Genomic DNA, 12,842 nt, shown 5'->3' on the forward strand with positions numbered 1-12,842 from the left:
TGGGCTGGGCTGTGGCCTCGGAGGACCCCCCTGAGCCTCGGAGAGCGGCGGAGGGAACACGGAGCTTCCCTTCTTCTCCTTCAGTGCCTGAAGGGAGCCTGCAGGAAGGATGGAGAGGGGTCTTCTACGTGTAGTGACAGGACCCAGGGGGAAGGGCTTCAAACTGAAAGAGAGTAGGCTTAGATTAGATATGTAAGATGCATGATGTCTTTAAAAACAATTTGATGGGTGTTAATGTCTTTAAGACTCGTTTCAATGTCTCCACTGACTTTGGGTTTGTTGCAGTGCAGACCCGACAGCAAGGGAAGGCACAAGCCTCAACCTCAAAACTTTGGGGTAAAACAGTACGGCCAAGGTGGGATATGTGGGAGGCGGTTCAGGAAGGCTGTGCCTTCCTAGTACCTCAGCCAGTGGGAAAAGGAAGAGGGGAACATGCAGCCAGGAATTGGAATAAAAGGCCGATCCTTCCAAAATGGAGAGGAGGAAAACCCTGCAGGTGTGCCCCAGTGGATTGTCTCCCATTATTCAAATAAAGCTATCTAATTCTCAGATTCTAGGACAAAAACCTCTGGTGTTTGTGCGTTTTCCTCGAAACAAATGCTCTCAAGTAACCCCACCAGGGACTCAAATGACCTCAAGAAACCCCAACTGACCTCAAGAAACCCCAACTGACCTCAAGAAACCCCGGATTCCGGACAGGACCAGGAGTGGAGTCGGCAAAAAGAAAAACCCACTCTGGATTCCAGCTGGCGTCCGGAATGGAGTCGGAAAAATGGAAAATCCGGACTGGATTCCAGTCAGAGTCCAGATTCTGGCCAGAGTCTGGAATGGAGTCGGCAAAATGGAATGCCAGGACTGGATTCCAACCAGATTCTAGAATGGAGGCAGCAAATTGGAAAACATGGACTGGATTCCAGCCAGGGTCCAGAATAAAGTGGGCCTTAAAAGAAAAACCCGGACTGGATTACATCCAGAGTCTGGAATGGAGTCGGCAAAAAGGAAAACCTGGATCAGATTCCGGCTGGGGTCCAGAATGGAGTTGGCAAAAAGGAAAACCCATTCCAGACTCTGGCCAGGGTCTGGAGTCAGCAAGAGTTTTGTTTGTTGTTTTTTTTCCCCAGGGTGTTTATAGCATCATGGTCTTCAAGATCTCTTCCAACCAAGACTGCTCTGTGATTGTTCCTTACCTCCCATAACCATTTCCCAGGCTCTGGTCCTTGCTTGCTTGTAGCACTTGGAACTTTCTGGGGGGGAAAAAAAAGATCTCCACTGTGCCCTGTTTTTCCCTGCTGTGCAGTGTCACAGCTGGTCTCTGACATGGGTGGGCACCGGGTGCACAAGGCTCGGAGCATCCATGGGAGCATGCTTCTCATTCTCCCTGGTCTGACATGAGGCCAGGACCTTTCCTGTGGCAGGACCGCTGCAGTTCGGGCAGCCAGGCTGCAAGGACAAGAAGGCAGTTTGGGTAAAAGCACTGCTTGAGGCCGTGGCTAACCTGGATTCTCCTTGTGCATTTGTTTCCTTCCTTTGTGCATATGGGACAGATGTAGAAAAGTTCAGACCATATTTAAACTTAAATCAATTTACTTCAACTATCTTAAACAACAAAAATCAGAAATGTGCATATATGTTCAAAAGAGGGTGTGAAATATACCTCTTGTCAGTGCATTTGTTTAGGGTGCTGCTGTGCAAAGTCATCCTGAAACCAGCTCCCTATTGCACTAACAATAAAAGATCAAAGGGGGAAGTTCAGTGTTTGTACTTGTTCATTTTCACCGACTTAAGCAAAAAACTGTCAGTCATGTCAAATTAAATTATATGGTTTTGTATTTCCATTATATTTATATTACACTGTATTACTGCAGTTGAATTAGACTATTTTCCATGGGGTCTGGGCTGTGACTACTGAATTTAACTCACTTTACGCAAGAGCTACCCTTAATTAGACTTGAGCTGAGAGCAGAATTGCTTTGACTAACGCTGCAGACCACTATGGCAGCAGAATACCACAGGCTCTTAAATTACTTCAAAAGAGATATGAGCAGCTGGAACTGGATGGACAATTCCAGAAATCCTTCCTAGTGAGCACCTTCACTGTGGGAAGACAGCAGTCCTTGGTCAGCCCTTACAAACCAGCCTGGCTGGAGTGTGTCCTTTCTGCACCTTCACCCATGCCTCATTCACCAGGTTTCAGGCTTCCCACAGTAGAATTGCTGGGAGTCCCTGCACTGTTCCTGGGAATGAGAATTGTGGGAGCTGTTGTTTTGGCATCCATGCCTCTTTCCTAAACTTGTCGGCAACTCCTGATGCCTCCAGAGGCCAAGTCAACAAGTGAGGGCACCAAAAGGAGCGTTGCCTTGATCAGAAATGTGTCATCAGTTCACTAACAACAAACAATTCCCTCATTCCATCAGGAAAAATACGTTGTTGTTCTCTAGCAGTTTACAATATTCAGAAACAACACTTATGTAGCAAAATACCCTTCAGCCAGTAAAATGGATATTCAGCAGGTACCAACAGAAATTTCCAAAAAATTATTTTTAACTTCTGGACAGGAATGTTAGAAAGTAATTTAATTTTATTCCTATTTATTTAACCCTCTTGTTTTCCCACCTACCTGTCTCTCTGCTATGACATGCTTACTGACTTTTCCAGTTTCTCCTTATTATGGGACAAAGCTTGAGAGGCAATTTAGCCAGTATGAATCAGAGGTGGGGTTTTTTTCCTTATTTTTATGCTTTTTCCTTAAGGATGTTCTTGGGCTATTTTATTTTGCAAGACAGCTCAAAACCCAGCAAATGAGAGTGGGATTTGTGGAAATTGTAAACGTTCATGCTGCTATCCTGGCTGGCAATATCAGCAATAAAGCAACCATCCCTTTGCACAAGTATTTGTAACTTATTTTAAAATTTTACCTTTTGTGGAGGAAGGGTCATCTTCAGAAGGCAGAACATTTTCCACATGTGTGGGTAAGGATCTACATGAGCCATAGGAAAACCAAACTTTGGATTGGTATTGAATAAAGCAATATTCAACTGTTCTGAAAAATAGGAAAAGCATGAATGCTCAAGAATGATGGCTGATAATTCAGTGAAGAGAAAATTAATGTGAAAGAACTTGAATGAATCATTTAAAACCTGTCTTTTTATCTTTTCTTTTTTTTTTTGGTCTGCTCATTCTTGACTGGCCACGTATAAATTGCTATAAAAATGAACAATCTCTGATATAAATGTAAATCAGGAAGAAATTTCTTAACTTAATCAAACTAACAAATGACACAAGAGCTTCCTCATTTGTCTAGGTTTTGTCAGAAGCTGTGCTACCACAGTTCCTCACCTAAATTAGGGGCATGCCTATGTGCATGCTGCAAGCATTCTCACTGCAGAGTATCTTAGTAGTTGAGAGCCAAACGCTGCAGTAGTAGGCAAATGCTAACACCAGTGAGAAGCTCAGGAGCTTGTTTTGTGAGGAAGAATGTAATTCCTTGGCAATTCCCAGGGCTGTTGATTAGCTGCAGAGCAGGCAGAAATCACTGGCTGGGCTGTGGAGGCAGAGCTCTCTGGGAAGGTCTCAGTGGTCTGCAGCAGGAACTTTGTGCACAGCACAGGAGCTGGCACAGCAGCAAAAATGGGTCACGTCCTCGGTGCCTCTGGGGGCAGCCTGCAACAAGGGTGTGGTTTCTTGTCTTCTGTGCGTGAGCAAACCTATCTGGCGCCTCTTCAAGTCTTCCTCTTGCTGAGAGCTGGAGGATTTGCCCCTAAATGAGCAGTGTGGACTGGCAGCCCCTAAATGAGCAGTGTGGTGGACTCAGCGGTGAGTTGTTCAGGTAGATCCGGCAGCAGATGGGATTGCTTGCACAGTGTGGTCAAGAACACATCCTGGCACCTTTCTTGGTGTTACTGATCAATGCTCTGATGAATTCTGTGGCCATTCTGTCACAAAAAAAAAAAAAAAAAAAAAAAAAAAAAGAATAAAAAAAGCATTCTGCTCCAATTAATTAAACAAACTGATATGAATTCCGCGCTAAAATCGCACTTTGCATATCCATAATCTCTGCACTACGTTTTATGTATACTTTACCCTTGGGTAAAAATTTGTGAGCATATAAATGCTTTCTCATATAATCTTACTAAAGCACGCTCTTCCCTATAAATATTCATACCACTGCCAAAACATTTGCAAGCTTTCCCCAAAGGTGAAATATGTGTAATGTACTTTGCCTTCTGGGTATAAATATTATCCAATACATTTTGGTTAATATGAATACACTAATTATTCTTGTAACCCTTTTTAAAAGGGTCATCCTCATGATGTGAATTTTTTAAAAATGTAATTACAGTAATTGGATACTTAATCTAATTAAAATTGGCTTTATCTTTAATGGGAATTTTTCTAAAGAGGCAGAATGACAATTGACTTTCTGATAATCACTGTTTTCTTTCAGCTGGAGGATGCATTTAGTACAGTAGGAACCAGAGAACATGGCCTTTTTACCACATGCCAACCACCTTTAGGGCCAGTTAAACTACAATTTTATCCATTACCAGAGAAAACTTCCACTTTTCTTAGAAATAAAAGTTCTCAATGATTTCATTGTGGCTCAGGTAGAGATAATTTAGGGAGTGTTTATGGTGCTGATTATGATGCAAGGCGTGCCTTAGAGAAGATGTTGTACAGGGGAAGGTGCCAGCTTCCCAAAGCCTGGCTCTGTTCAGGTATGTAGGCACAGTCATGCACAATGAGCTCCTCTGTCTTTGGGAGGTGCACCTGCATGGACCCCAGCACGCTTGGGGTGCATGTAAATTCTCACTGACATCAACAGAACTCCAGACAATTTGGATCTCTTTATAATTCAGATCAACATTTCTAATGTGCTCTCTTACAGGCACTTTCCATGCAGAGTGACAGGCAGGACTGCCACTGTTCAAAGGGGGAAAATTATTTTGAGTCCACACTTGCATCTTTTACTGTGGGAAGCCAAGGAGAACAAGTTAGGAGCTGTATAGGAAAGAGTGGAGAAGTGGGTTCACGTTGCTGCCTTCAGACACCTGTGACATAAACATTTATGTCTGCTATAAAGCTGCTGCACCTTTCAGGGCCTTTCCTTTACTGGAAGCCAGGCAAGAGAGAAAGGCCTTCAAGGAAAATCAATCAACTGTTTTGTGGGCTCAGCTTGCCAGTGGTGTGTTCATATAACTAAAGACAGACATACATTTCATAGAGGAGTAAATCATAATCATCTACATCTACAAAGTATTTTCTAAAGAAAGATTAGGAAAAAAAAGATAGATTACATAGAATGGGCCAAATCATGACCTAGTGCAAGGAGACACCTCTGATTCTGATATACCTATATTTGACTGTCCTCAGTGTCTGCTGGGGGATGATCTGATTGCCAGAAGAGCCTTTTGGGTTTTGTCCCTGCAGCCTGGTCTGTGCCAAAGTGAGACCAGACCCCCTGCCGGATGGCTGTGGCAGTTCTGATAGGAAATCTGTGCCCGTGTCTGTAAATGCTCTCTGTGCCTCTCCCATGGGCCCAGCTGCTGTGCCTGGGGAGTCACCTGGAGCTCACAGACCAGAAGCAAACCAGCATCACACTTCCACAGGAAGTTGTTCTGTGTGCCCAGACATTTTCCTCAGGAAGCTGTTCTGTGTGCCCAGACATTTTCCTAAGGAAGCTGTTCTGTGTGCCCAGACATTTTCCTTGGGAAGCTGTTTGTGTGCCCAGACATTTTCCTTAGGAAGCTGTTCTGTGTGCCCAGACATTTTCCTAAGGAAGCTATTCTGTGTGCCCAGACATTTTCCACAGGAAGCTGTTCTGTGTGCCCAGACATTTTCCTAAGGAAGCTGTTCTGTGTGCCCAGACATTTTCCTTGGGAAGCTGTTTGTGTGCCCAGACATTTTCCTCAGGAAGCTGTTCTGTGTGCCCAGACATTTTCCTCAGGAAGCTGTTCTGTGTGCCCAGACATTTTCCACAGGAAGCTGTTCTGTGTGCCCAGACATTTTCCTTGGGAAGCTGTTTGTGTGCCCAGACATTTTCCTTAGGAAGCTGTTCTGTGTGCCCAGAGAGCTCCTGCTGAGCTCAGCCCTATTGCAGCCCCCTTGGGCAGGCAATCAGCTAATGAGCAGAGAGAGAAGGTTGTAATACTCTGCTACTTTTTGGGTCAGGGTGAATAAATATGTGTCTACTTCTGCTGAGCATGTGAGGTAGCAGTGACTGCAGAGCTGCTGAAGGAAAAGAGTGTGGAGGTGATGCTATGATTGAAACACTGTTTCAGCAACAACCTGTACCTGGAACACATGATAGCAAGGAGACTTCTAAGAGAACTACTTATGTACTGTGAAAGAATCAGTTTTGGAGTGAAATTAGCACTGATTAAAAGAAGCATTTCAATTTAAAAACAGGTACCAGGAAAAGTTGATCATAAAATGAGTGCCTAAGTTCAAAACAGCATCAGAAGTACCAAGGAAGCCTCAAGTTTTATCTCAGAACTGCAAGTAGGCTCAAAGGCCTAGTTTTCAGCTTACAAAAAACATTTGCCATATGCCAAAATGTTGACGCTGAAAATAGTGAAAAGCATGTTATTCCCCATCAGTTTGTTTTATCAAAGTGATATATTTGTGCAAGCTGGACATTGGATAAAGAAATAAGGATATTATCAGCTAGCCTTCACTAAGCTTGAAGATTCCATGTTGAAGTTGAACATGGAGGCAATATTGAACTTTCCAGTGCACCTTTAGTGGCAAAACCCCAGTGCCCTGGCAGGTAAGTGGTCCTGTACCTGAGACACACAGACATGGTGGTGTGGGGAGGTTCTGCTGCTGTTACAGAAAGTGCATTTTTAGGCCTGGCAGTCCTGCAAAAATGCTGTGGGAGGGGAGGACAGGGAGCATTTTGGTGGCCAGCAGTGTGAACTGCCATTTTTCCAGACCTGAAGAACCTTCTGGTTGGTGCTTTTGTTTTGAGGCCATTATTAGCTACTCAGTACAAAAGAGCTGAAAGCACAACAACTCACTAGAAAAATCTGAGCTCTTCAGAAATAAATTTTTGGAGTGCCATAAGAATTCCTGTCCCTATTTCCAAGGCCAGTTCAAGCTACACTTGCAGTAGCTTGTGGCAGAGGAATCTTGGCAGATGCCCATCTGAATACTTAGAAAAACAGAAGCAATCTGTCTTGGGTAAGATCTCTGCTCTACTGATGTGGTCTCCAGATAGGCTTATTGTGAAACTAATATCAAACACTGCTCTAAGCATGAGAGAAAGTTATTGCTGGCTGAAGGGAATAGATGTGTCCAGGGAGGGAAAAGAGTCTGTTGTCTCTCTTCTCTTTGCAGACATGCAAATGTTCCTCATCTATCAGTGGTGCAGTTGCAGGAAGAGACTGCCAAGTAACCAACTTCCAACCAAAGTGACATCCATTTATCCTACAAAACCACAGGAAAAGTTTTCTTGCCTAAAAGAAAACTACTCTTGTCTAAGAGAAGTATCTATGACAAAGTGTGATGTAAAAATCTTACAGAGGAGATCAGGTGTTTCTAATAAAAGGAAGGCCAGACATGACTTTTGCTTTGACCATAGTCAAAAAAGTGGTTGCCACTTTCCAAAATCCTGCTATCCATAGGAATATTTCAGAGAGCAATTGAACACTATGCACAGTGAGAAATGAGCAGGCTGGGTAGGCTGAGTGCTAGCAACTTCCTTTACAGCAGCTTTGATATCCTACATGCATCACAGGCAGAAAAAACCATATCAGAACCCACAGGACTAGTGAAAGGCTGTGCAATTTTTGGATGTCTCTGAGGTCAGCATCCCTGCAGCACACAGAGTGTGGTGGGAGCAGGAGCTGTGCAGCTGGAGCTGTGTGTGGCTGGCTGACAGAGCAGCCTATGTACCTGTATTCCAGCACTGTGGAGAAGGGAATGAGCCCTGCTGGGTGTGGGTAATAAAACATGAATAGTTCCCACATGGCTTCTGCCCAGCAGAGAGACAGCAATTGGAAGTGAAATTTGAGTAAAAAAAAAAAATCCACTTGGTTTTGATTGAAAATATGAAAATATCCTGAAAACAAGGCATGGAAAACCATAACATTTGAATAAGAAAACTAACCCAGCACCTAGAAACATGGGAAGTGTGCTTGGAGGTGGGGGGAATCTTTCAGCACAGCCAGAACCACTGCTTAGTAAGTTGGTTCAATGCTTACTATCACAGGGTGGCTCAGAAAAGGCCAGGAAAGCAGACACAAATCTACAATGCCATTTCCTTTCAGATGAAAGCTGCAATAGAAACTTCTTTACTGCTAAAATCCTGTGGGCAGAAAGCAGCTGTTCCTGGGTAACTGAGTGCTGGGGGCATTAATAAAGGATTAATCCTGCAAAATTCCTTGGTGGACGACCCATTTTGTGTTTAGGGTTATGTTTTGTAAAGAAACACCAAACTGCTGGAGCACTTGGTCATTCCCACCATCTCTTTTTGCTAGGAACAGGCCACAGCACTCCACACACCACATCCATTCTTGTTCGTCAGCAAAATCCTCTGATAACAAAGAGCCATGCCAAAACCAGGCATCCCAGCAACACCTAAAGCCTCCAATTTAAGAGCTTGTTGGTTTTGGTACTCAACCTCTCTCTTGCTCTTGAAAAGTTTCTTTCAAGGTGAAAAATTTGGGAGAACCATTTCAGTTTTTCCAGGAGATGGCAGTGCCACTACAGAAAATAGCTGAATGGTTGAGCTGCTAAGGTGACTGTTCTGTAATTTGCCAGTTTAAAACTCATATATAACAAGTTTTGATTTTTTTTCAAAAGTAGATGATCAGATAATTATACTTCAATGACTGTCAAAAGCAATAATGATAGCACTCATTACAAGTTTAAAGTGTGTCTGAATTCCCAAGGGCTCACAACAAGCATTAATTCATCTGAATGGAAACAGGAGACATAATTGGGCAGTAACTCATTTCTATCACATATAGTATATGCTATAATTAATTTTCACCTCACGTTTTCACACTGAATGTTGAACTGGCCTCCTTACACCCATCTCCTCTGGCTGGGGCAAGTGCAGGTGTTGCAGGAGTTGCAGCATCAGGTACGTAGGCAGCAAACTCTGGGTTCAATCTGAGGAAATGCGATAGCACATCTGGCAGCACCCGGCAAATCTGAAGTAAAAAGCAGGTGAATAAATGTATTGAAAATTAATAAGGAACAGAGCACTGCACCAGATGCAGTGGTATGCTAAGTACATTGCTAAATAGACTGCAATATGCTAACTAAACTGTCTAAAATATATTCTTGCTTTCATGAACTCTGTGAGCTTATGCCTTTAATTTTCAGGTTGAGCTTGATTTCTGATTATTTTTGTCACATCATATTTCAAGGATTTTGTATTATGATTACCTGTGATTTACTAAAAATAACAGATCAATGAAAAGATGCAGAACTTACTGTGCTTCTCTTTCCATTCACTTACTATATTTTTCATAAGTCTTTCATTACAAAAAAAAGGCCTCTATTCACACTAGAAAGGCTACCTACCAGTTCAGTGAGAAGAAGGCAAGCAAAGAGTTATTCTACACCCTGCTAACATATTCATATAAAACTCATCCAATTTTGTTAAGACCTTTTGTGGAGAATCAAAAGTTAGCTAAGATTGTATTGTAATTCCTCTTTCCTGACCTGAAAGTCACACAGCTGGATTCAAGTAGGCCAGAAATATGTGCTTTATAGAAGCACCTTGTGGCTGGGGCCTTTTTTGAAGCTCTGAAAGTTGATGCTGCTGACCCTGCCCCCCGTACCAACGACCGAGTCTTCAGTAGGACCTCACGGCAGAAGACAATTTGTCACAACTGTCAGGTAGCTGGCAGAAGGAAAGATGCTCCTTGTTTCATCCATGTCAGCCCCTACATTTCCCTTGTAGCAGGGCAAGAGTTGCACACTGCTCATTAGACCCCAGAGATTCCGCTTCTGTGGGACACATCGAAATTTAAATACCCTGGAGGAAAATAATTTGCTGCTTGATCCAACAGCACCTTTTGAAGTCGGTGTAAAAATGTTCATTAGCATCAATGAGATTCAGATTAGATCCCTGTTTCATAGTCAGCAGTAATATAACATAATTGGCTGCTCAACATCATATTTTGCAAATCATAGGAATTCGTGGAAAGCCATGTCAACAGCAGTCTCATTTGTTAGAGCAGCAGCAGCAGCAGCACATCCAAGCTTTTTACAGCCTGACAGGCACAAATGTTCTATCATTTGCATCCCTCCCAGGTGGTGCTGAACTAGGTCCCAACCTGTGTGGGAGCACCACTTCACTGGTGGGTGCTGGTAGGAAGGACTGGTAATTTGTGATAATGGACATAACTAAGATACAAGAAGAAAATTAAGGCATGGCATAGTAACATTTTATATGTGTAAATTTTAGATCTCGTTGTTAATGATGGTGGTGAAGTAATGATGGTAGTGGTACTTAGCATTACATACATGACAAAAACATCAGGAAATTAATGTACATGGCAGCTAATCTCTCCATTATTTATGCCTTTTAATTTACTGCTTGGTCTTTACAAAAATAAACCCCACATAAATAAGGTATTTAAATGATGATTTTTCAAATATAGCATTCCACTTATTAAACTCTACATCAGATGAGTAGGACAGGGTGACACTAAGAGCTAATCAAACAGGAGCTCAGGTCCTACAGCTGATAACTCTCATGTTAGGGAAAAGGAAATTATCACTCATCCTGATTTCTGACCAAGCACTGCTTCCACCAACCTCATGAAGATCATGGCATGACTCTGCACTGGTGGGCAAAAGGATGGCTGGGCAGGGCTTGAAAACTGCCCTTTGGTAGAGCCACCTTGATTTATATCCACTCAGGATTTAATTCAGCTATTTGAATTCAGCATTTAGCACAAGCAATGCCAGCACATGTGTCACAGACCGTGTTATTCAGAGATGTTACTCTGTCCATGTGAACAACAATGAGCACCAAACAGGCCGGGTCATGGTGGAGTGTGGGGCACCAAAACCAGCAGAAGGAGCACAGCAGGTTGCTGTCACGTATGAGAAACAGCCAAGTGTGTCAGAGGTAAGACATTTCTCATGCACACACCTGATAGCATGCAAATGTCTGTAAAACTCCAGCCAGATCCTAGAAGAACATACCCCCCCCCCCCAAAAAAAAAACCTCATGGAGCTGGAAGCAAACTAGGTGAATAAGACTGAGAGCATGTTCATAGTCATCTCTTGTCACCAAGGTAATTTTCAGGAGTAAAACCCTATGCCTTTGAAGGCACATGCACCTCCCACACAAGCTTAAATGCAACTCGTTCTGGGGTGTGATTCAATGCCATCCTTCTAATGCCAGAAATACATGTGCAGCCCAACTCCATGCAGCACATCCGTCCCTCTGCAGCCCCAGGTAGGGTTAGTCACCAAAGGACAGGCAGATCAAGGAGCAGAACATTTACCAGGCTCTCAGGGGACTTGTTATTTCTGGGACAGTTACTCTCCATGCATCTTTACTGAAGTAATTCAATCTCTCTTGTCTTTAATTTCTGCTTGGTTGGAATCTTCCAATTGCTACCAGGACTTCAGCTGTAGTCCCCATTTTACGTTTAAAGCTCAGTTGAAGCCTCTGGGCACACCACTATTGCTACTACTGACAGATGGCTCCCACAAGTGAGGAAAAGAAGAATGCCACGAGTATGGCTTGGTTTACAAAGTCCCATTCTCAGAAACTGAAGAAACACCCTCAAAGAGAGGCACTGGGCCTACAAACACACCAGGATGAAGGAAGTTTTAAGGGCTTTGCAAAGAGGGTAGAAGTGATAAGTTGTGAATTTTCAGCAATTGGCTGAGAAAACATTCAAGTTTAAATAATCTCTGGATGTGCAGCTCTGGGGACAGCTAATACAGAGTTCCCATTAAAAATCTCTCAAGAGATCTTGCAAGATTAAATAAAATTAGCCCAAAGGCCCAAATTCTGTCTGCAAATCAGGCATCATGAACTGAAATGAAAGAGCCCCCGAAGCGCACAAGGCCAGCCCAGCCACATGGGCTGGCACTCACCCCACGGGTGTCTCCCTGCCTGGCTCCTCACCAGCACCTCTTGCCTCTCCTCCCTGCTCCCTCCAGCCCTGCTCCCTGCCACTCTCACAGCCCACTCTGAAGCTCATGGCTCTGCTGACACACACAGTCACACATTGAAAAGTGCCTGGAGAAAGGATAGTTGGTTGATCCCACAAGGACCAAGGCTGGATGTGCCTGATACAAGTGCCACTGAAAACCTGGAGGGCCTGGCACCTGCCTTTGGGGTTTGTGAGGGGCTGTTGGGCTGGTACTGCGGCTCACACAGCAGTGACAAATGATGACAGCATGGAAAAATATAGGGAAAATAAATCCAAGAAAGTGAAAAAATCCCAGAGTTATTAACGGGTGTGAGCTGATGGTGCAGGTTTGCCTTTTCCCCATTACACCCTTAGGCTGTGCAGCAGACTATGACATTGTTGCCTGTGATACAACTCTGGCAGCAAGGCTCTTCTGATAGCAGACAGATCTCTGGTGGAACGGCTGCTGAGCTGGGGGCAGCAGATCTGTGAGCCACAGCTCTTCAGTGTGCCCAGCTCATCTAACACACTGGCAAAAATGTTTATGCCAGTCATTACTGCTTGCATTTGGCAAACCCTGGCACTGCCAAGTACCTGCACCTGCAAATAATTCCCTGGGAATTGCTGGCTGCTGGTACAGCTTGGAGCTCAGCAGCCTCTCTGCTGGTCCATTAACTCCAGGAGATGTTTATTATGAAGCAAGAACTTATTCAACCAAATCTCACAACAAAT

This window comes from Melospiza georgiana, chromosome 6, assembly GCF_028018845.1.
Source record: "Melospiza georgiana isolate bMelGeo1 chromosome 6, bMelGeo1.pri, whole genome shotgun sequence".
NCBI classification, from domain to species: Eukaryota; Metazoa; Chordata; class Aves; order Passeriformes; family Passerellidae; genus Melospiza; species Melospiza georgiana.